Genomic DNA, 8,028 nt, shown 5'->3' with positions numbered 1-8,028 from the left:
AAAACAAGGCTGGTTTAACTACCTATATGCGACTAAAACTTTTGGAAAGAATGGACTCTCTTAGATGCCCTACACACCTGGATGGAGGGAGTACATTATATACTTGTGGGAGCTTAGATGTGATATCCTTAAATAACATCTAGATGTGAATTAGACAAACTGATTTTCTAACGTACCAAGAAAGAAAACTCGAGCAAAAACATGCCCCCGCTTCCAGGTCGCGAGAGTCGTCACGCACACACACATAGACATAGACATGCATATCCGTGTGTACATAAAATTCCATTTCCATCTCCATCTCCAATCATATTTGTCCAACTGGCACATTATTTATGTTGTTACACAGCAATATTAACATACATCATCTCTTGTTTGCGCACGTCCGGACCGCTGCCACGGTCGGTCCTGACCAACCTGAACCCTCTTCATCACCCGCGCGTGCTTCCCGCCTGAAACGGTCAGTGCCGCATTCATGCCCGGCCAGAGCGGACGCGACCTCTCACTGGCGCCGGCATTGAAGCGGCACGCCGGTCGAGAGAGCGTCACCCGTGCCGCTTCCGGGTGCACGCGGCTGCTCCACGTTCAAAGGTCGCAATAACCGGCTACAACATGCATGTAAAAAGTTCTTGGGAGTCCGTGCTACAACTAGCTGTCCTCCCCCAACTCGTCAATCTCTTCTAGTAGTGCTAGTACTCCATGGCGCTGTGCATCGACAAACAGGCGGGAAAGTTATTGTATACTACTCGGTTTGCGGTGAGTGGCATGCCGAGCGACCGTGTGGGGTCGAGCCGTGGAGGAGGGTGAGACACGAACACGATAGATGTGATTTAAATGTTGGTTTTGCTCGATGGCGCGATCCAACGAAATGAAACATTGGTTTCTCTCCATTTCCATTTTTTCTCCGGAAAAATGGAAACTTTCCACTCCATTTTCATTCCTATTCCAAGGTTGCCCCGTTACAACATTCCATCAAATACAAAGGAAAACTAACATGCATGCTGATGCATCTCAATGATTCACAAATCATAGCCAATATTTACTTCACAACTAAAGAAAAAAGTTGTGAGAGCGTGTACGAAAGAAAATCTACTGATGGGGTCACTACGACTTAAACCCTAAACCCTAAACATGATTTAATTTCCTGTCCAGGTAGAACCTGTCGAAGGAAAGACGGCTGGCACCCTCGGATCATACGATGCTTTTGTGCAGTTCCACTAAAATCGACCTGAGCATTCCTAATGGCAAAGATATTGAAGAGATGTGATTAGAATAATAGTACTAGCACTAGTTCATGAGACATAAACTCATCACAAGTAGAAGCCGGTAGAAGTAGAGAAAGATCGACATGGAGATGGAGCTACGTCAGTGGAGCAAGCCAGCTCCAAAAGGAAGATGGACTATACCTGGGACGTCGGGCTATAGCTAGAAGGGCGGTTGGGACGCGGCATCGGCCCATACCGCGGTGACCCCCGATTGGGACGCACCGACTGTGGGTTTTCTCCCTTGCCGATGTCGACCGCGTCTACGCAGAATATTGTTCCCTTCCCCCAGCTGTGGGATCAGGCCCGTCGTTCTATGCTTGTGAAGAGAGCAACCTAAGAAAGCAGGCTTGTAGCTTAGGCTCCTGCTAGTGTATATATAGTGGTTTTCTTTTTCTCTCCATATCAACCATTTTATATTGCGTACGTGTCATTCAAGAGTGAAATGATGGTTGCTTCTTCCGACTAACTTACTGAGTGATTTGACTGCTCGTTAGTGGCCCCTACACGTACTCCCCCTACGTGTATGTAAAAGTCACATGTACACATGGACGCAAAAATGCGCGCGACGCCCTAATGCATGCATGTCCGAGCACACGACAGAACACACACGGTCACGCTCAAGTGCTCAACCTACACGTGCATGCACACACATACTCAGTAAGGGTGATCTAGTGACCGTATAAACACCGGAAAATATATATATTGAGCGCAATGAGCGTATTATGAAGTCCAACGACCAGTGTCTTGGCTGATCGTCCTAAGAATGCTTATATATGAATGAAGCTCTCTCATTTACCGCAAAAAAGATTAAGCCATATTAACCGGAAAGGAGGGAGTATGGACTAGCACTACATTTTGGTGTGTCCCATCAACTCGCAGAACAAGGAGAAGCTTGCAGGACAAGGTGAAGCTCGCTTACGCCTTTTGACTAATGCAACCTACCCTCGGTGGACATGCATTAGTCCATTCGGTGTCAGATTGTCAGAGGCATACACTGTAGTACCAAATATGCGGAGTACCATCATTGTTCGACTTCACGAAGAGGCAAAGAGCCAAGCGCAGTAGTACAAGTAGTACTACTACTAGAACCGCATGGTGGAGCGTCTGTACTCTTATTTTTTTCTCTGATAAAGTACACGTTTATTCCGAAGAAGGGCGGAAAACGGCAGCCCAACATGTAATGAATGATATCGATCAACCAACCATGCTCGAATATATCTTGACCTCCGTGCGAGCCCGTCTGTGTGTTCTCGCTCCTTGTCTCTCTCAAGGAACGGTGGGTTGGCTCTTTGCCGTCAATTGAGATCGGTTTGCTCACACTCCTATCCCACATGTCAGTGATATGCCAAGAGGAGGTGCATTGAACGACTGGCCATACGCGTACTTGGTTTTGCACCTTCATACTACTCCTCCCTCCGTCACAGTTTACTGGGCGCGCTTCATTATGATGCATTTCTCTCAATGCATTTTCACCACCAGAGAGACTTTAGATGCGTTTGGTTTAATGCTCAATTAATTAGGGGTGGAAACCGCAATCAAGTCCACAATTTTCTCTCTCCATGTACTCTGTACTGTACTACGGAGTGGAGTAAGTGCATGCATGTGTGTACCCGGGGTGGAAGCACTGCATGCATGTGTGTACGCATTATTCCCTCTAGTAATAGACGCCGTGCTATAACTACCAATGCTATTTTTCAGGCCGATCGCTAGTCGCATTGGTCCCAGAGATTTTCTTTTCTTTTTTCTGAAGCACGCTGTATAAACAGTGACGGATGGAGTAGTATGAGCGGATTCAAAGAAGAGCGCATTGATGGTTGCTTCTTCAGAGCAACTTACAATGGGAAAGGTGGGGCTTATGATTTGACTGCTCATTAATCACTATTAATGCGGCGCAACGACCGTGTCGAGTCTCCCATGCGGTTGTGCACTACCCCCTCGGTTCTTAAATATACTCCGGAGTATTGGTCTTTCTAGAGATTTCAACGAGTGACTACTCAAATATTTGTCTTTTTAGAGATTTCAAATGGACTGGCACATATGGATGTATATAGACATATTTTAAAGTGTAGATTCACTCATTTTGCTCCGTATGTAGTCGCTTGTTGAAATCTCTAGAAAGACGAATATAATATTTAGGAACGGAGGGAGTACACATACGAAGCAAAATGAGTAAATCTGGGCTCTAAATATGCCTGTTTGAAATTTGTAAAAAGACAAATATTTAGGAACGAAGGAGTATAATTTTGTGCATGGCACATGGACCCGGATGATGAAGAGGCTTCTGGCAATGCTATCAAGCTTCCATCATTTGTTTACATAATTGACGTACTATACAAATAATTTTCCAGCGACATGAAATTCTACAATGGTGTGAGCTTTCAGCTTTTGTTTCATGTGTCTTGCCATCGATGCTCTTTCGGAAACAATAAAAAACTAACTTCCTTGCTAATGCATGTCAATTATTAGCAGATCAGAGCTAATAATTACATCACAACTGAAAGCAAAGTTGTGAGAAGGTTTTAAATTAAAATTGATCCATGCTTTCATTGGCAGCAACGTCCCCCCAGCTCTATCTAAATCAACAAGGCATGTTGGGAAAAAAGTAGCTGTCTGGAGCATGCAACATTCCGATCATTTTGTGCAGTTCCACTAAAATAGAGCTGAGCGTCCCTGTTCCAAAGATATTAAGTGTGATTGCAATAATAGAGGACTGCTGATGAAACAATAAACACACAAATAGAAGCCGGTCACCTTTGCAATCTCTCTTAAGACTAACTAGTTGGAGAAGATTAGGCTCAGAGTTGGATGAGGAGGATAGAGCAAAACCAATCTCCCTTTGTGCAGTCGCACTGAAATGTAGAGACGTTGCCCGTGTGACATTTTAGTACAACTGCACAAAACACTCTTAAGAAAAAAGTGATTTGTGCAGTTTACCAAAAGTTTGCAATAGCAACGAGGTGAAATGGATAGCCCTATTTGCAAAAAAGAGGTAGAAAGGAAACAATTACTGGCCAATAACAGTTGATGACACATGCGACGACAGAAAAGAAGGATATTCCTTGTCCTAAGGGAAGATAACAACACTGTTGTGTTTGTCTAAAACGGTGTGAGGACGAGAATGCAATATGGAAAGTACGCCGGACGAGCTACGTTTTGGGCAAAGAACTATGGAAGATCCACATGCAGCGATGTGGGAAGACGGGAAGTGGAGCAAGGCCGGAGGGGATACCTGGAGGTCGTCGGGATGTAACTAGGTGAGCGGCGGTGGGCGGAATCTGCGAGCAGGTGGCGTAGGCCCTGCCGCGCTGAAGCTTGGTCAGAGAGAACGGCGTGTACCGCAGATCGGGACGTGCTGCCTCGGCACCGTCGAATGGAGAAATGATGCACTTCCTCCCTTTCCCCCGGCGGACGGGATGCGGTCGGATCAGTGACCAACGGTGAGAGAGAGAGAGGCTACCGCACTCCCTTTCCCCCGGCGGACAAGATGCGGCCGGATCAGTGACCAACGGTGAGAGAGAGAGAGAGGCCACCGTAGCCTTGTCTGAGATACTCTGAAGAGACACAAACCAGGCAGGCAGGCTGCATTGTATATAGTGAGCGGACTACCTTTTTCTCCATAAAAATAGTTTTATATTCTGTGTACGTGCCATTGAGCGCTATAACTTCATTTAAAAATAACGCGGCAACGCGTCAAGTCAAACTTTGTTTCGTGCACGCGTGGTACACGACCTTCCTAGGTAAACAACCGCTACAGGCGTTCAAATTAGCACGTGGGTTGTCATTTCGTAAGGAAATGAGCTCCACCGTGTACCCACGCGGGTGTGGCTGGGCACAAAGCGTGAGTACGTGCACGGTGCACATATTCTCTTCTTGTATACATACACCACATACGTGGGGTTGTGTGATAGAGATACAAACCTAGAGAGATATAGTGTGTGGGTTCTTGAGAGTTTTTTTGGGGGAGGGGGGGGGTCAATCAAAAAATGTAACATATGCAATGTGTGTGAAATAGAGTCCTGGATATAACATGTATATAGAGGGGGCGATCCACGAGAAGAGAGTGGAGGTATCATCGGCTTGAGGTGTCCATAGAATCAAAGAGAGGGATGATGATGATGATGATGATGATGATGTGTGTGTGTGTGTGCGCGCGCGCGATCGATAAAGAGTGCCATCAAATTTGTGTGTGCCCACGTCAAAGATATAGAGTGGTTGGCCTACTAGAACGTGAGAGGGGACATGTGCAGTTTGTCTCTATGGCATGGATACCTACCTGCAGCGCTCCACTATCGGTGTGTGGTGGGGGAAGAGGGAGGCCCAATTAACTATAGAGGTACAATGGCTGGTATATGTGTGGAGGAGGAGAGAGGCCTACCTCATGTATTAAGGAGATCGATCTGCCTCATGTATTAAGGGAGATCGATCAAGATCCGTGCATATGTGCAGGAGAGGAATAAGGTTGGGAGAGAGACAAAGCTAGAGTGTTGGAGGGGGTGGTAGTGGAGTTGCTTCTAACAAATGGTGGGATAGGCTTGCTAGACAGACGGAGGGCACGCCCGCAATATCAATAAGAGAGGAGATGGCTGCTTTTTGTCTGTGCACGTGCGTGTGAGAGACGGGTCAGGAGGCATGCACGAATGATGAGGGGGACGATGTGGCTGTGGTAAGCAGACGTAACTACATAGGAAGATCAATCACCCTTTGTTAGAGAAAGGAGAGACATAATTTGTGAGGTACGTCGATCGATGGGGGGGGGGTAGTTAAAGTTGATCTAGGTATATGTTGGGAGATCGATCGGTATACATGCATGTGTGTTAGAAGCAAATGAGGCACGAGGAGAAGGATAGAGAGAGAGAGGGATGCATGTAGGAGGTGGTACGAGAGGCATACTATATCGAGGGGGAGGAGTGTGCGAGTACGAGAACGATGCAAAGAGTGGTGGGAGTGAGGCATTGATGGTGACAAGAGAAGAGGGGAAGCTTGTGTTTGTGCTAGGCACACCTGGCTAGAGAGGCATATCGATCGATGTGTGACGTAAAGAAGGAGCTGGGGGGCCTACACACACCGTGGGTGAACGACCTAAAGTGAAAAGACGATTTTGTGTGATGGAGCTAGAGAATGCTGAGGGAGGGTGAGAGGGATGCGGGCGTGTGCATGCACAAGAGAAAGTTAGCGCTAGCTACAAAGATAAGATGGTTGTGTGGGTGTAAAAGACGAATAGAGATCATATATACTTCATTATAGAAAGCGAATTCGGATATTTGAAGAATTTATCATAGTGTTTTAAACCGACGCATGTGTGAATATATATAATGGTGATACACATGGTGTGGTTATGAACATGTTATACTACATTTAACATATTTTATCTCTACTCTTATAAAAAAACGGAGTTGTTGATGATGGTGTGCCTGCCATCCTGCATTATAGGCTGTCCGATTTATATCTGGCGGATAGCAAGGAAACTATGATGGTTGAAGTTGGCAACAATCATGATATTAGATTCTTATTGAAATAGAGAAACGAATTCAAATTTAGTTTGAATTGTGGCGGTAGTATAGACATTTGGAATGCACTAAAATGTTGGTATGAGTAGGTTACATGCATTATACAGCAAGCGAATTTTTTTAATCGGACATAGCTTTGAATAGCATTTGTATAGTAAAACTGGGCAAGACTCTCTCTTTGTGTGGTGTGAATAGTTTTATTTTTTTTCGTTTTCTTTTTGGTTGAGGGAAGTGCGAACTGATTTGGTACGTACAAGTACAATAGTACTACATGCTAGGCTTGTCCCTAAAATTCAACCCGCGTCTTGTTACATCCCGAAAATTCAGTTATCGTGCTCTCAAAACTGGCGCCTTCACAACCCGCGCCTTGCTATCCCGAAATTACAATGCGCGCGAAAACTCCCTCCAGCTGCCAAATCCCGACACGTGAAATCCCCCTTCTAACCCTGAGCCAAAAGGCCGCTAGTTCAAATCAGTGGGGGGTACTTTTGTAACACACCCTACATTTTGGACAAGCGTGTCCCTAAGTCATTCTTCACCCCCTCCCATCACCCCCTTTTCGCCATTCGAAATCCCAGGCCGCCATAACCTCTCCGCTCCAGCCGTGAAACCCCACCCTCCTCCGTCCGCCACATCACCGCTGCCCAGCCGGAGCCTCTTCCCCGACGACGTCGTCCACCGCAACAGCTCGACATGCCTCATCCACCTCCCTGGATGAGGATCCGTCGTCCATCTTGCCGTCCCGCCGGTTCAACCGCCCCATCCTCCACCTCCAAGGAGCTGCTGCGACGATCGCCTTGTCTGTCGCGGCTGCTCCATCCCCACAGTGCCGCCTTAACCTGCTCCACCGGAACCGCAGCTTCCTCACTGACTCCTCGGACGAAGCCGAGGCCTACTCAGCGCCACCAAAGAGGTTGTACACTCATCGCATCACACCTTCTCCTTAACTCGACCTCCCGGCACCGACGGTGCTGCATCTCGCACCCCCATGGAGCAGCTACCTTGAAGCTAGCACCGTGGGTGACATCTCCACGGCGGCTTTCCCCTAGTGCGAGGCCCCTTCGGCGGCGGCGTCCATACCAGCCGGATCTTTTGTTGCTGCTTCGGCTCTCGCTCGCTCGCTCGCACCGCTGCTGCTGCTTCGGCTCTCGCTCCATCGCTTGCTCGCCCAGCTGCTGTTGCTGCTGCTCTCCCCCTCGCTCGTGCTGCTGCTCTGCTCTGATTAAGCCACACTTCAGTCGACTGAATCGACTTTTGGG

The sequence above is a fragment of the Triticum aestivum genome, chromosome 6B (genome assembly GCF_018294505.1).
Source record: "Triticum aestivum cultivar Chinese Spring chromosome 6B, IWGSC CS RefSeq v2.1, whole genome shotgun sequence".
Classification (NCBI taxonomy): Eukaryota; Viridiplantae; Streptophyta; class Magnoliopsida; order Poales; family Poaceae; genus Triticum; species Triticum aestivum.
Note: the sequence above shows the minus strand (reverse complement) of the source record.